General features: G+C 41.0%; 1 long non-coding RNA gene across 1 annotated transcript in view; it reads right to left on the bottom strand.

Annotated features, from left to right (window-relative positions):
• Nucleotides 1–1952, bottom strand: part of LOC119473544 — a 24171-nt gene extending 22219 nt beyond the window's left edge. The window contains exon 1 of the long non-coding RNA XR_005202759.1: nucleotides 1856–1952. This is a non-coding gene — a long non-coding RNA (uncharacterized LOC119473544). The remainder of the gene's footprint in view (nucleotides 1–1855) is intronic.
• Between the last annotated feature and the right edge of the window lie 13000 nt (nucleotides 1953–14952).

The following is a 14952-nucleotide window of genomic DNA, read 5'->3' as shown; positions in this document are numbered from 1 at the left end:
CAGGAGAATTGCCTGAACCCAGGAGACGGAGGTTGCGGTGAGCCGAGATCGCGCCATTGCACTCCAGCCTGGGTAACAAGAGCGAAACTCCATCTCAAAAAAAAAAAAAAAGAAAAAACTAAGGCTTCATTAAGACCCTTGTCCAAGATCACACAACCAGTAATTGACAGAGCCAGGACTCACACATGGAGTTGTCCAATTACAAAGTCAAGGCTCTTCATCACTATCTTACTATTAAATAATCGGTGCTAGTATTTATGTACTTTAAAATACCTTCACATGAGGTAATGGATATGTTAATTAGCTTTCTTTATTCCACATTGTATTCATAAATTATAGCATCACTTTGCACTCATAAACATATACAATTAGACATTATAATTATAGATGTTATTGATTTACAATTAAAAAAAAAAAAAACCCTTCACATGTCTTTTAACATAAGACCATCAAGCCAGAGAATATTATGGAATTACCTGGTAAACTGATGTCTCTGCTTCCCCTTACTGGCAGAGCTCAGTGGGAGCCTCACTCCTTGCTGCCATTCCTTCCTTCCTGCTGAGTTGCCGTTTTCTACTCCCCAACACTCCCAACCTGCATATTCAGGTGAGTCACAAATTCTGTCTTTGAGTTTCTCTGGCTTTTCCTCATTGTATGATCCTCAGCCTGTAGACATTTCCCAGGCTCTGAAGCCCAATAAACAAGAAAAGATGCTGATGTCCTACTGTGGAAATCACTAATTGGGAAGGTGACTTACTGCAAATGGGCAGAGAGAGAGGAGACTGATGGAAATGGGCAATGGCATGGAGCTCTAGGGGTCCACCGGCTGCCAGAAATTTTCCTACTTGGGGTGCTGGGGACATCTGTGAGAGACAGTGTCTGAGGGCTTGCAGATCTCTTCCAGGTAATCTGGCTTTATGACCTGAAGACCCATTTAAAAAGACCTAAGGGCACTGGAAAATGTTTTATACAGGGTACATTTGGGCAATGAATGTTTATGGATACAGGGATGCATACGGCATGTTTCCTGTGGTAAATTTTCAGTGTTGAAATCTCAAAAGCAAATGAAATAAGATCCTCCCTTTTTTAGTTTATTTACTTGAGAAATTGGTACTTTGGCTTCCTTAGGCCTAGCTGGCCTCATGCCACTTACATTTGTAAACTCTGCAGTTTATTTCAGAAATGCATGGATGGTCCCGTAATATAAAATCTATAAATGTAATTTTATCTGAGCATGGAATGCATTGTAGCCTAAAAAGTCTGCAGCATCCTTAATGGGCAAACAACACTGGCAGCCTCCTGATAGAGAGAAATGTGACAAGAATGCCCACTGCTCCTACAATTCACTATTTAACACGGTATTTGAAATGTCAGCCAATACAATTAAACAAAGAATGTAGAGGGAAAAAACTTGGAAAGGAGTAAACATAAAAACCCAAAGAGAATCACTGGCCAACTACAAACAATTAGAGAACTTAGAAAAATGCTGGTGTACACATAGGGTCGCAAGTTGACGAGTAGCACCCAGCAGCCATCTTGAAACAGTCTCCCTGGCCCTCCTCTTGATAATGGTCTCTGTTGAGGTGTAACCACACAATTAACTGCTTTAGACTTTCTGATTTTCAAATAATATGTTTATCCTCCCAACTCTGAATATTCTCTTCAAGACCATGTCCTCAGATTACCCAAAAGAATCTTCCTGAACCAATATACAGAATATAGTAAGCTAATTAAGCATTTTTCCTAAGCAGCCTATTAAAAAAAAAAACTCAATGGAATTTTTGGCATGTTTATCATCTGAAAGCCACCAGCTGTACTCGATTTGTCCCATCTCTTGCGACAGTGCTGGTCCTACCTGAGACTTTCCTACTTGTGTGAATTGGGTCTTCCAGGCATTATCAAAGGAAAAGCAACTTTCCAGGGAAGGGTGGTTGCAGTAATCATTGTGCATATGTCTCTTGCAATAATACTTAAAATCAGATGGTGCTGACCCACTTAGAAGTAAGGATTAAAGAAATCTGCTTAGAATTGAATTGAGTCCACCGCAACTTGCCAAGAGAAATGCATTCCACAGAATGCCCTTCAGAGAACCTCTCATTAGCCAGACTGCAAACCTTTGATTTCTTTTCATTTGATATATGACTGTCTGGAATTCATTTAAACATGGATGTGATGCATGTTCATATGTATGTTCACAGCATATTAGTTTAGTCTTTTATTTTTCCTGGACAACATATGCAGTCTTATGTAGGACTTAGTCATTTGTAGCTCTAACCTAAATTTTAAAAGTTGTATATTTTTAATAGAAAGTATATATATTCTACATAACTGCTTTGCAAATTTGTATAGAGTTCCAACTACATCAGAATTTTGAAAAGCAAAGCATTGCCTTTTAAACTGGAACCTTTTGCTGAACCTTTAATTTAGTATTACAAAAAAAATGAATAGCAGAATCTGTTACTTCTCCTACCCACCAGATACCATAGAATCTGCCCAGAAATGTCTCCTTGCTTTCTCTAACCTCGTGAAGTTTGTATTTATTCTTCTGTCTATACATTTGTTTCTATCTCATATTTGATGTTATCCATCACTAATGTGTTTTCTTTTAAATGTGTTCTGACTACATGTCTTATTGCAAATGGATTTACATCAGTATATCTCCAATAGACTGAAAATTCTCAGAAGGTAAGGCTCTTTGTAGGATTTAACAAAGTGGTTTCTCATCTTGGTTCTGCATTAAGATCACCTGGAGAGATTTTATAAATTGAGTTGCCTGGATGCTTCTCCTGAAGGTTCCAATTCAGTGGGTGTATGGTAAGGCCCACTCTTCAGTATTCTCAAAAAGCTTCACAGGTAGTTCTGACACACAGATAAAAGTTGAGAGGCACTTTTTTTTTGTTTTTGAGATGGGGTTTCACCCTGTTGCCCAGGCTGGAGTGCAATGGCGCAATCTCGGCTCACTGCAACCTCCACCGCCTGGGTTCAAATGATTCTCCTGCCTCAGCCTCCCGAGTAGCTGGCGCTACAGGCGTCCACAACCACATCCAGCTAATTTTTGTATTTTTAGTAGAGATGGGGTTTCACCATGTTGGCCAGGCTGGTCTTGAACTCCTGATCTGCCTGCTTCGGCCTCCCAAAGTGCTGGGATTACAGGTGTGGACCACCGAGCCTGGCCAAGAGGCACTCTTTTAATATCATGTGTAATTCTTATCAATAAGTACCCAGCATAATTGCCTGGCACATAGACAACCCTCAAAAACTGTTAACATAATTGGTAAACTGGTTTGAGATGAAGTTTTATGAGATGTCTTCCTTCACTGGAGCAGCCTTGGCAGTCATTGCATCAGGTAAGTCCAAAGATACTGAGTAAATAACACGCTGGCAAAGCCACAGCTACACTTGCTTGAGTTGTGTCATTTGAGCCCACCACATTATTGACTTAACCCGGACAGGTCCAACCTATTTTGTAATTAAAATATATATATATATATATATATATATATATTTTTTTTTTTTGTAAAGAGATTCTGTTACTAACAACCTAAGATTACAGAAAGAATATGTCTTTGTTGTTATAAAACATTCTTTGTATTTATGAAGTCTTTTTCCTTGAGTTAAAAATGGATAAATAGGCCGGGCATGGTGGCTCATGCCTGTAATCCCAGCACTTTGGGAGGCTGAGGTGGGTGGACCACCTGAGGTCAGGAGTTCAAGACCAGCCTGACCAACATGGAGAAACCCCATCTCCACTAAAAATAAAAAAATAAAAATTAGCTGGATGTGGTGACGCATGCCTGTAGTCAGCTATTTGGGAGGCTGAAGCAGGAGAATCGCTTGAACCTGGGAGACAGAGGTTATAGTGAGCCAAGATTGCGCCATTGCACTCCAGTATGGGCAGCAAGAGCAAAACTCCATCTCAAAAAACTCCCCTCACCCTAAAAAAGAATAACTGTGCAGTCAAATGAGAGCATCATATAAAAGATTTCAGAGCTGTTATATGATTCAACAAGTGAAAATTCCCCCAGATTTGCATGTTTGGTTTTGATGTGTTATGTTTGGTGATGTAATGGAAGTCAGTGTTATATTTTCTTAGTGTAAATCAATTCCAATTTTCCTCCAGCAGTGATTAGTTTGTAGTGATCCTAAAGCTGTGAGAACTAACTGGACTTTGACAGGAGAACCTGAAGGCAAACCTCAGCACTTACAGTGGAAAACTGGTCTTTCTGATCTCCTCTGGAGTGCTTCTCAAATGAGAGTGCACCCGAGCCACCTGGAAACCTTGTTAAACATTCAGATTCCTGGGCCTCACTACCAGAGGTTCCCACTGAGTAACTTAGCCATAGAGCCTGGGAATCTGTATGTTTAATGGCCATTCCAGGTTGATGTGGGAGGTGTGACACCTGCAGAAAGATTGCTGTGGGGTGCACTTAGTTTTTTCTTACTTCAGTAGCTGAAGGAAACCGATGCAAGGGCTTAACAATCTACGCCATGATGGGAGTTAGCTTGTGCTAGGCCTGTCTTATACTATTTTATTTAAAGGAGTTTTTCTTTAACAAATATGCTTGTACACCAAAGAACCTTATATGCCCCTTGGAGACATTTATTGCTGGCTGAAATTCAGTCTTGGAGCCAATGTTTTCAAATCCAATTAATTAAACTGTTTTACCAAAGCTGTTGGGAATGTTTTCACAAATCTTGCCCTTTAATTTGAATGAAAATAGGATACAGACTTCACTAAAACAACTTCAAATGTAATTTGCAATCTAATCAAAAGAGATTAATATTAAATAATCTGACAACGTTCTCTACAGTGGGGAGCAGCTGGTAAACAATGCTGTGAAAGTGCTCAACTAAAATGGCAATCCAGGCTGAGAGCCTCTACGGGGCAAGGGGAAGGAGGCAGAAGGGAGATCACCGCTTCCAGCGCCCCTGCACCTGTAAGCTTCCCTGCTCCAAGGTAAGGAGCCAGTGAAGAGGGCTCAAGGCTAGTGGCTTGCCCTTCTGTCTGCCTTTAAGTTTTCTAGTCTTTCCCCTCTTCTTCACTCCTTCCTCTCCATTTTTTCTTTTTCTTACTTTTTCTCAGAAGTGTGAGTGAAATCTGTGCCCCAGATCCCTGTGAAGGTGGTTATTTCACCTTTTATAAAGATGGCTGGGTGATGCATTTAACTTCCAGGCTCCAGTCCAAAAGGCCCATCTTCAGGTTTGAAAGAGCCTAGCAGTTTGCAAAACCAACCCGATCTTATCCTTTCTTTGGATGCTCACAGTGGTAATTAAAGTCTATTGTGATAATTTCTGAAACAAGGAGGAAATAGGAAATTAGTGCTCCTGGAACTGAACTGGAACCCCAGACTAGCTGCCAATATGTGGATGAATCACCAAAAGGTCTGGGAGCTATTTGCCATCTATCAGCACAGAGGGAGGTTAGAATGAAAATTGGCAAAAAACAAATGACTCAGTTTTCCTTTTTAGCAAATGCTAAATTACAGCTGCCTGTTTTCCCTGTTTTAAATAAAAGGGATGAAACCACAACTGCCCATTGGTAGTCTAGGATGAAGAGCTAACAACTGCTTCCTGCATTGGTGTCCATGGAAAACCGGATGCTTCCCTACTCATACGTGCACTGGGCAACCTTTTGCAGAAGCTGATGTACCAGGAAGGGGACATACAAGTCAAAGAAAGATTCAACCATGTATTTCCTGCTTTGTCAAAGACTCATGTGGTGGGAAAGAATGAATAAAGCCTGTGTTTCCGCCCCAACTTTTCTATTTGCATGCTATTTGACCTTGGCAGGTCATCCAACTTTTTGAGGGTTTTTCCTAATCTGTGAAATGAGAATAATAACAGCATCACAGGGCATTTGTGAAGGACAAGTGAGCTAGTGTACTTTAGTTAATGCCTTCACATTTTAAGCCTATGAAAATGTAAAATTATCTTTGCTGCTGTGAAGGTATTTGGAGGGTGGCAACAGTTACTCAATCACAGAAATGGGGCAAGAGAGAGGAGTGGAAACTTTTCTTGCATTTAGAGAGGAAATAGTCAGTGTTTGAGTAAACATATCTGTTATCACAGATATATTTTTATATGTAAGAAGATGGACCTCCATTTTAAAAATTCAATCATGTCATCAATGATTTCAAGACATTAAGTAGTAAATGATCGATAGTCGACATTTCTTATCAAAGTAATAATACCACCATTTAACACTTCCTTTAGACTGAGCACTGTGATAAGTGCTTCCTTTCATATAATCTCACAGCCCTCTGATGTAGGAGTTCTCAACAACCACTATTAACAACTCTGTGCAACAGATATTATTATTCTCACTTCACATATAATGAAACTGATAACAATTGAATTTTTAAAAGCTTTCCCCATTTTATATACCTCATGAGCAGTAGAATATGGTTTAAAACCTAGGTGTAGCGCTCAGTGCGGTGGTTCACATCTGTAATCCAAGCTTTTTGGAAGGCCAAGGCAGGAGGATCGCTTAAGTTCAGGAGTTAAAGACCAGCCTGGGCAACATAGTGAGACTTAGGCACAGTGGCATGTGCCTGTAGTCTTGGCTGAGGTCGAGGATTGCATGAGCCCAGGAGGTCAAGGGTACAGTAAGCCATGATTGTGCCACTGCACTCCAGCCTGGGTGACAGAGCAAGATCTTGTCTCCAAAATAAATAAATAAATACCAGGTGTGTCTGACTCTAAAGCTTATGTTCTTAACCACTGTATTAGTTTGTTCTCATGCTTCTAATAAAGACACACCAGAGACTGGGTATAAAGGAAAGAGGTTTACTGGACTCACGGTTCCACATGGCTGGGGAGGCCTCACAGTCATGGCAAAGGAGAAGCAAAGGCACATCTTACATGGTGGCAGGCAAGAGAACTACCAAGCAAAAGGAGAAAATAAATTTATAAAACCATCAGATCTCATGAGAACTCACTCACTATCATGAGAACAGCATGAGGGTACCTTCCACTGGGCTCTTCCCACAGCACATGGGGATTATGGAAACTACAGTTCAAGATGAGATTTGGGTGGAGACACAGCCAAACCATATCAACCACCACAATCTTAAAGAGAATGGAAGCCATACTATCTCTAGTTGGAACAGAAGCCCAGTCTCTGTGACAAGTTGACCTACCCTATTACTGACTAGCTACATGTCTTTGGGTAAGTAAATTCTGAGCCTTAATCTCTCCTGAGTTGAGGGGACATAATGTTTCCTAGCCTACCTTATTGGTAATTGTGAGAATCAAGTGAGATGGTACATATCAAAGTATTTTTGGATACCATAGAAAGGAAGGGCCTGATTAAGAGTTTCTTCAACTAGATAGGAATTGAAAGAAATTTTGGTAAGTAGTATAGGAAAAGAAAAATAACCATTAATGCCCTATCAGTAATAGTCTTTTTTTTTTTTTTTTTTGAGATGGAGTCTCACTCTATCGCCAGGCTAGAGTGCAGTGGCGTGATCTCCACTCACTGCAACCTCCACCTCCCGGGTTCAAGCAATTCTCCTGCCTCAGCCTCCCAAGCAGCTGGGATTACAGGTGCGCACCACCACACCAAGCTAATTTTTACATTTTTTAAGTAGAGACAGGGTTTCATCATTTTTGGTCAGGCTGGTCTCAAATTCCTAACCTTGTGATCTACCCACCTCGGCCTCCCAAAGTGCTGGGATTACAGGCATGAGCCACCATGCCCAGCTAGTAATAGTCTTTTCATGATATAGTTGATCATCCAAAGAAGTGTCTTCTAAAGTATGGCCTGCCTATTGGTGCTGCATAAGATGATTTTAAAAGGTACATAAAAATGTATTTTAATAGCTCTGTGCTCTTTCTAGAAGTATAATAAACCTGTGATTTCCCAGATTATTGTTGAGGGTTTAGCTAAGTATAAAAAGTGAGTCAAGTCAGGTGCAATGGCTCACATCTGTAATCCTAGCACTTTGGGAGGCCAAAGTGGGAGGATTGCCTGAGCCCAGGGGTTCAAGAACAGCCTGGGCACATGTTGAGACCCTATCTCTATTTTTTTTTTAAGTGAGTCAATTGAAAATCAATTAAATATAATAAAGTGCAAGTGTTCCCTGGATACGGCAAACATAATAAAAGTGGAAGACAAATGATTCTAGGAAGCACTGACAAAAGCCTGCTGTGTTTGAAAACAAAGGCTTATCTCAGAGGCATTTGTTAAGGCTCTCTCTCATGATCTCTATTGATCTCATTATGTCTTCAACAACAGTAATAATGGCCATAAATAAAGAGGTCTGTTGACATTCTTCCCCAAAGCTCACCCTGCGCCCCCACCCTCTACTCTGGTCAAAAGCACCAACCCCATAAGGAAGGCAATGGGAGCCGAAGCGTTGTTTTATTCCTACCCTAAGAAATACAGTTTTTTGGCAGGGCGTGGTGGCTCACACCTGTAATCCCAGCACTTTGGGAAGCCAAGTTGGGTGAATCACAAGGTCAGGAGTTCAAGACCAGCCTGGCCAAGATAGTGAAACCTTGTCTCTACTAAAACTGCAAAAATTAGCCAGGCATGGTGGCAGGCACTTGTAATCCCAGCTACTCAGGAGGCTGAGGCAAGAGAATTGCTTGAACCCAGGTGGCAGAGGTTGCAGTGAGCTGAGATCGTGCCACTGCACTCCATTTCTGGGTGACAGAGTGAGACTCTGTCTAAAAAAAAAAAAAAGAAAGAAATAGTTCTTCATCCTGTATTACTTACAGGATCCAAACCATGACTGCCCCTTCTATACAGGGCACAAGTCTCTACTCTGAAAAGAGAATTTCTGAAAAGTCTTGATGCAGCGTCTTTCAGAGAGAAAGCCAAAGTGCTCTGGAAAAGGTTTATAACGGCCTTGCTAGGATTAGATTCTCAGCCCAGGCCCAAGTATCTGCCATTCCCTAGCTAAAATTCGGTTGCCAAAGGTTGAAAGGCAGTGATAACCATTTTACAGAAAGGTTTGTTTTGTGTTTGATAACAGGGCTTTCACTTAAGACAGTCTCTCCAGGCATTGTTGAGAAACCAATGTTGACTTGTCATGATCTCTAGAAAAGCAATGTAGCCTTCTATGTTATGGAACTTCTATGACCATGTCCATACTTTCTCTGAATCTAATCTAGCACCTTAAGCAGCAGTCAGAGAAAAATAAAGATGCATCACTGATTAAGAAAGAAGGCCCTTCATATATTTACTTGAGGCGCTCCTGGTTTAATGCAGACATTTTCTCCCATCATTTTAATAGCAGCATCCAGACTTTTAAACCTCTCTAAGGTCACATAGCTAAGTGGAAAATATGAGATTGGAACCCAATTTTGTCTGGTTCCAAAGACCATGGTATTCCACAACATACTCACAATACTCACACTCAAATCTTTATCAGTGAAGTGATATTGAGAATCAGCAGTTTCAAAATAATCACTTTCATAAAAGAATGAAGAGGATCAAAGTTTTTGCTTCACCTGCAGGGACAGAAACCACTTGCACACCATTTACCGGGGCTCCTGGGATGACTGCTGGGGTCCACTCAGGCCCCGTTGCTTCTATGGCTATCCTTGTTATTGCTAAAATGACTATGTAGCATCCCACTGGGGTGGAGTCAGAAATGAGTCCATGGCAGGAATGAAGGCTGACACACCAGAGAGAGCTAAGGATAAGGACCTCTTCTCCATTCCACTTTCCAGCTCCAAGTGTGAAGAGAGGAGAGAGGGCCGGGGATGGTGTGAGCCACAGAGGAGGGAGGTGACGTGCACCTGTTTGGAGAGAGCGGTCTCTCACTCAAGAGAGGTTTCTCTCCCTTTGACACATTTAGTTGAAGGAATCTGACAACAAACCACAGCTTTCTTTGTCAGGCTGAGTAGGCAAGAACCATGTGAAATATTTTCCCACGCTGCTTCCACCTCCTGACAAAATGCTGCCTAAGTAGTTTCCATTTTCCTTCTGTTTTCCCCACGCTCCAGGTCAAATGGTAACTGAAGAACCGACGTCATTTTCAGTCATTGTGTGGTTTTACAATTTAGTGGATACATTGGAAAAGTGCCCCTCTTGATCATTTGTTTACTGCAAGATTGTACCGGCAGGCAAGCTCTGTACCTGTTGTTGACAGTTATTCAGGCACATGCAAGTTCCAGGTCTGTGGAGATCTCACTTCCCAACCTCCTGGTCACAGATTCCTGTGGGCTGGGGCCAAGTCTTCCTTCAAAGGAAGGCAGTGTAAGGACAGACACACTTTCATACAGACACTCAAGTTACTCTCATTCATCTTAGTCATAGTAAATGCATCACTATGAAGACCTTGTGCTGAATTAATTTGGGTCCCTAATTCTAAAAAATTATTATTGGCACTAGAACATCTCTTTACCTCTGTTTTTCAAGTTTGTCACTAGGTTGTGTTGCTTGCTTCTGGCCGGAGCCTTTTGGAATATCTAACTTTTGATACACAACCACAGCCAAGCTTAGGATACCCTGAGATTCAGAGTGACAGATCTGGCCCTGAGAATGAAGCTTCTCAGGTGTTACCGTACTCTGTACTCAGCCGGCAATTCACTGCGGCTCATGTGATAACAGCCCAGACTCATGGTCTGCTATGCAACACTCCTTGGCATCCCATTAAAACTCTGTTATCTGGCAAGTACTTTACATTTAATGCCCAGAAAATGTAAAATCTCTGGACTCTTGTGCGTTTTCTGGGTGTTAAATCAGCAAAACTCTAAACAGCTCTGAAAGTGAGTGTATAAGATATGCCTAGAATAACAACCTGCCTGTCATTTTTGGTAACAACTTGATTTGGCTTTATTCTGCTAAAGCAGAGCCCATCACGCTGGGATGCATGGACTCCACCCTACCCCCATGCCTCCCTGGAGTCCATGAAGCCTTCCCAAAGGTGCCTGGCCAAGGTCGTTTATATGAATGCATTCCCCAATCTTTAGTTTCCATATGTGTAGTCACCCCAAATAGATCTGCCTTTAACAGAGCTTGGGGTGCCAGAAGAAGCCTCAAAGCAGCTGAAGATTGAGAACAAAGTTGCTTCCACTGCAGGACCCAAACTCAACCTTGCTTTTCCTGGGGCCAGGAGACCTCTGAATGGATTCAGCTCTCCTGGGCCAGAAGAAACCGTACCTGGGAAAACATTTCCAGAAAGCATTGTTGTTGGTGCTAATTATTGGGTTAAACTGTCAAGCTGAGCTGAATACCAATACTCTACCTGTCATTTGCCAAGGAATTAAATGAATATAATGGTGAAAGCGTCTGAGTGGGGAAGGAGGGGCAGTTGTCTGTGAATAATCTGTCCCCCTAAGATGTCTACATGCAGTCTATAAGTTATTCTTCCATTGTAGATGACTGACTAAACTGCACTTTACTTTAAAAATGATCAAAGGAGGGCAAAGAAAAGATGAGGCAATGAATCTGCACATAAGCTTTCTCATTATCTCACTTAATCCCCTATTGACCTCCTATGCACATTTAAGTGGGAAGTCTCGAGGATGAGCACCCTCAACTCTCAGCCTCCATTACCTCAGTGAATCGTACTTGCACTTCCTGGTCTCCTTCACCGCAGTGTCTATGGAATACGAGTTGCCCCTTCCCATGCCCAGAGGCAATCCCACCTCCTCCACTTCCTTGGGGACCCCATCAATCATCCCCCAGTAACTTAAGCAACTCTCTTTCAACCATCTGTTTCCCACACATTAACGTTGTCCAATCTCTCCTGTCTTCAGGGAGAAGACCTCCCCAACCCAGTGTTCTCATTCCTTCCCGCTGCTGTGGCCATCACTCTTCCCTTCACAGTCTGGCCACTGGAAAGGGTAGCTCCCATCTCCAGGTCTTGCTCTTCAACCCTTTGCTGTCTGTTTTCTGCCTTCCATTAAAACTATTCTCTCAGAGGTCAGTTGTCAAATCCAATGGGCAGCTTTCAGTCTTTATCCTTCTAGGACTTTCTCAAGCCATTTAGTACTGCACACTGATTCTTCCTTCTGAAACATTCTCTTTCCGTGGATCCCAGGGCACCCCTTTTTCCAGACTTTTCTCCATCATCTGTAGCTCATCCGCCTCAGCCTCCCTCACTGGGTTCTCTTCTTTCACTTGCTTAAAAAAAAACAGACTATGATTGAAGTATACATACAGAGAAGTGCACAAATCGTAAGTTCACATGTTGATCATTTTCACAAACAGAACACTCTATGCAACTAGCACTCAGATCAAAAGATGATGTGTTTCCAGCACCCTTAGAAATGCCCCTGTGCCCATTCCAGCCACCAAGCCCCCCAAACAGTACTGCCATCCTGACTTCAAGCATTAGAGATGAGTTTCGCCTATGCTTGAACTTTGTAAACGTAGGTTATGAGTGCTCCACCAGGCTTCTTTTGCTCAGCATTATGTACGAGAGAATTATTTATATTTTTGTATATGTAGTTTATTCATGCTCTCTGCTGTGACAGATTTGGGTGAGAGAATCTACCATAATTCATGTATCCATTCTTCTGTGACAAGTATTTCCAGGTTTTGATAAACACTCGTGTACTGCCTTTTAAACAATCAATTCCCTAGATTTCCACCTTAGACCTTTCCCCCTACATAGACCCCTGGAATATTTGGAATATTTGGAGGAACTCTGGAATATCTGCAGGAGTTGATGGGCAAAGACTCCTTAGATATAAAAGCAGTAAGTCTCTTCTCATTCCCAAGAAAAGCTCATGAAAATGTTCAAGCGAGTATTGTTTTCACAAATAGTACTATTTCCATAAGCTAAATTTCAATATCTACATGTTAATCCAATAGTAACAAGAATCTGAAGTCCAAAATTATTACAGGCAAAGTAAAATTAGTACCAGCTGATGTGCAAGATTCGTATAGGGGAAATTCAATTAGCAAAATAAAATTTATTTCTCAGCTGATGGGCCCAATGATTCCATAATACCACCGAGTCCTTTAGTTCTATTAGTTTGGTCATTAATTTCTGTTCCACAATAATTAGTGATGAGGGGACCTCTTTTACTGTGTAAATTTTCCTAGCAATGAAAAGTAGAAAATTGGGCCTGCCATTCTTGCTACAGTGACCAGCCAAATCAAAGCAATATGCAACACCTGCAAGCTCCTTGGCTCACTAATAAGACCATGTCAAGTAAGAGAGCAGTCAAGATTGATTAATAAGTAAAATTGACAGCTGGGCATGGTGGCGCGTGCCTGTAATCCCAGCCACTCAGGAGGCTGAGGCAGGAGAATTGCCTGAACCCAGAACGCGGAGGTTGCGGTGAGCCGAGATTGCGCCATTGCACTCCAGCCCAGGTAACAAGAGTGAAACTCCGTCTCAAAAAAAAAAAATAAATAAAAATAAGTAAAATTGAGCTGTAGGCACTTTAGGTAAAAGTAAAGTTCTGGAATTATAGTTGCATCAAGTTTGTAAAGTTTTTTAAAAGTATTTTGTTATTCAATAATTCAGAAATTATATTCATTTGGTATAATTATCAGAAAAAAGTATGAATTTAAATTTACTGATATAGTTAGTAAGCTATAGTAATAGATATTAATTTTATTCTGTCTTGAGGAGGTAGGGGGAAATGCCTTACCCCAAATCTTATGATTTTAAGTTTTTTATCCTCCAAAGATATTTTTAAATAGGGGATTTTGGAGATTTTTTTCTGGAAAAATTCCTCTTCTCTGTGCCAAATGGTTTTGAAATATCCATTACTTCTCTCTGATGGTAAACTATGTAATATTGCTTCTACTTTTGAAAACAAAGGCAAAATATTTTTACAGTTTCACTTTGAGGCTCTGTAGAAAGAATTCTGGTAATGCTGAGTGAATGATAAATAAATTTTAAACAAAAGGTTGATTCAAAACTGGAAACAAATATTTCACTTGATTCATTGGCCGTAAAAGGATTTGGAGAATCAGCTAATATCAATTTAATGTTTTGATAATCTAGGAAAGCACTTCCGTTCCAGCTAGTAATGTGCATTGGTTGATGTATTTTGAACTTGCCACACATCTTCCTACTTGCCTTGACACTGCTTAGCAAGTTTTGAAAACTTGTGAGGCTTTTCTTAATAGATGCGGGAATTGCTAATATTGGGTATTTTGGAGTTCTTTTTCTTTCTTAGAAGATACTCATGACAGTATACCTCCTCTCCTTGAAATTTTGCTGCAACTCCATTGGACTGTGTTAGTATTTATAATACTTATATTATTATTGCAATCATGGACCTACCCAGGAATTTTATTCAGATACATCCCAATAGGCTGCAAATAATTTTTTCCCCCATGTAGGTTGGTCCAGGTCATATCCTCTCCTTGATTAAGATAACTCACATTAGTCAGGAATCTTTTGGTAAAAATTATGGAAGCCAAATTTCAATTAATTTAGGCAAAAGGAGGTTTTATTGAAAGGATCAGAGTGTCTTACAGCTAACCGGCCTGAAAAGGAGAGGAACAGCTGTGTCCCAAGGACAGCTGGAACCAGGGACTTAGCTACAGCTGGGACCCATGCTCTCTACCTCTCTGTGTGTTCCCTTTATTCTCTGTTACTGCAGATCAGATTTCTCCTACTGGTGGGGAACACAGCCTCAGGTCCTCTGCTAGCCCATGTGGCAATTTTATGCAAATTAGAAAATGTGCTCCTCTGGGTGGATGAAGCCTCTCGTGGTTGCATAGTTTGATGAGCAGAAGACACCTTTGTGAAATGAAAAAGGTACCTCCTTTTCTAAGATGCAGCCCTATACCAGGGTCCCAGGCTTGTTTAGCAAAAACAAGTGAGATCCAGTCCCAGTCTTTGCTTAGGCCCCTATGTAACACTAACTGAACCTAGTAACCCATCTCATTAAATATTATTGCATAAGCTGAGGAAGTATTCATGATTGGAGTTGCAAGTTTTAATTGCACAATGATTTAGTTTTGAGTTTGGTAGAAAGAAATTCAAATTTAAAAATCAGATATTTTTCATTTTACATTATGATGTCCCA

The sequence above is a fragment of the Cebus imitator genome, unplaced genomic scaffold, assembly GCF_001604975.1.
Source record: "Cebus imitator isolate Cc_AM_T3 unplaced genomic scaffold, Cebus_imitator-1.0 Scaffold166, whole genome shotgun sequence".
NCBI classification, from domain to species: domain Eukaryota; kingdom Metazoa; phylum Chordata; class Mammalia; order Primates; family Cebidae; genus Cebus; species Cebus imitator.
This window is presented reverse-complemented; position numbering and strand designations above follow the sequence as displayed.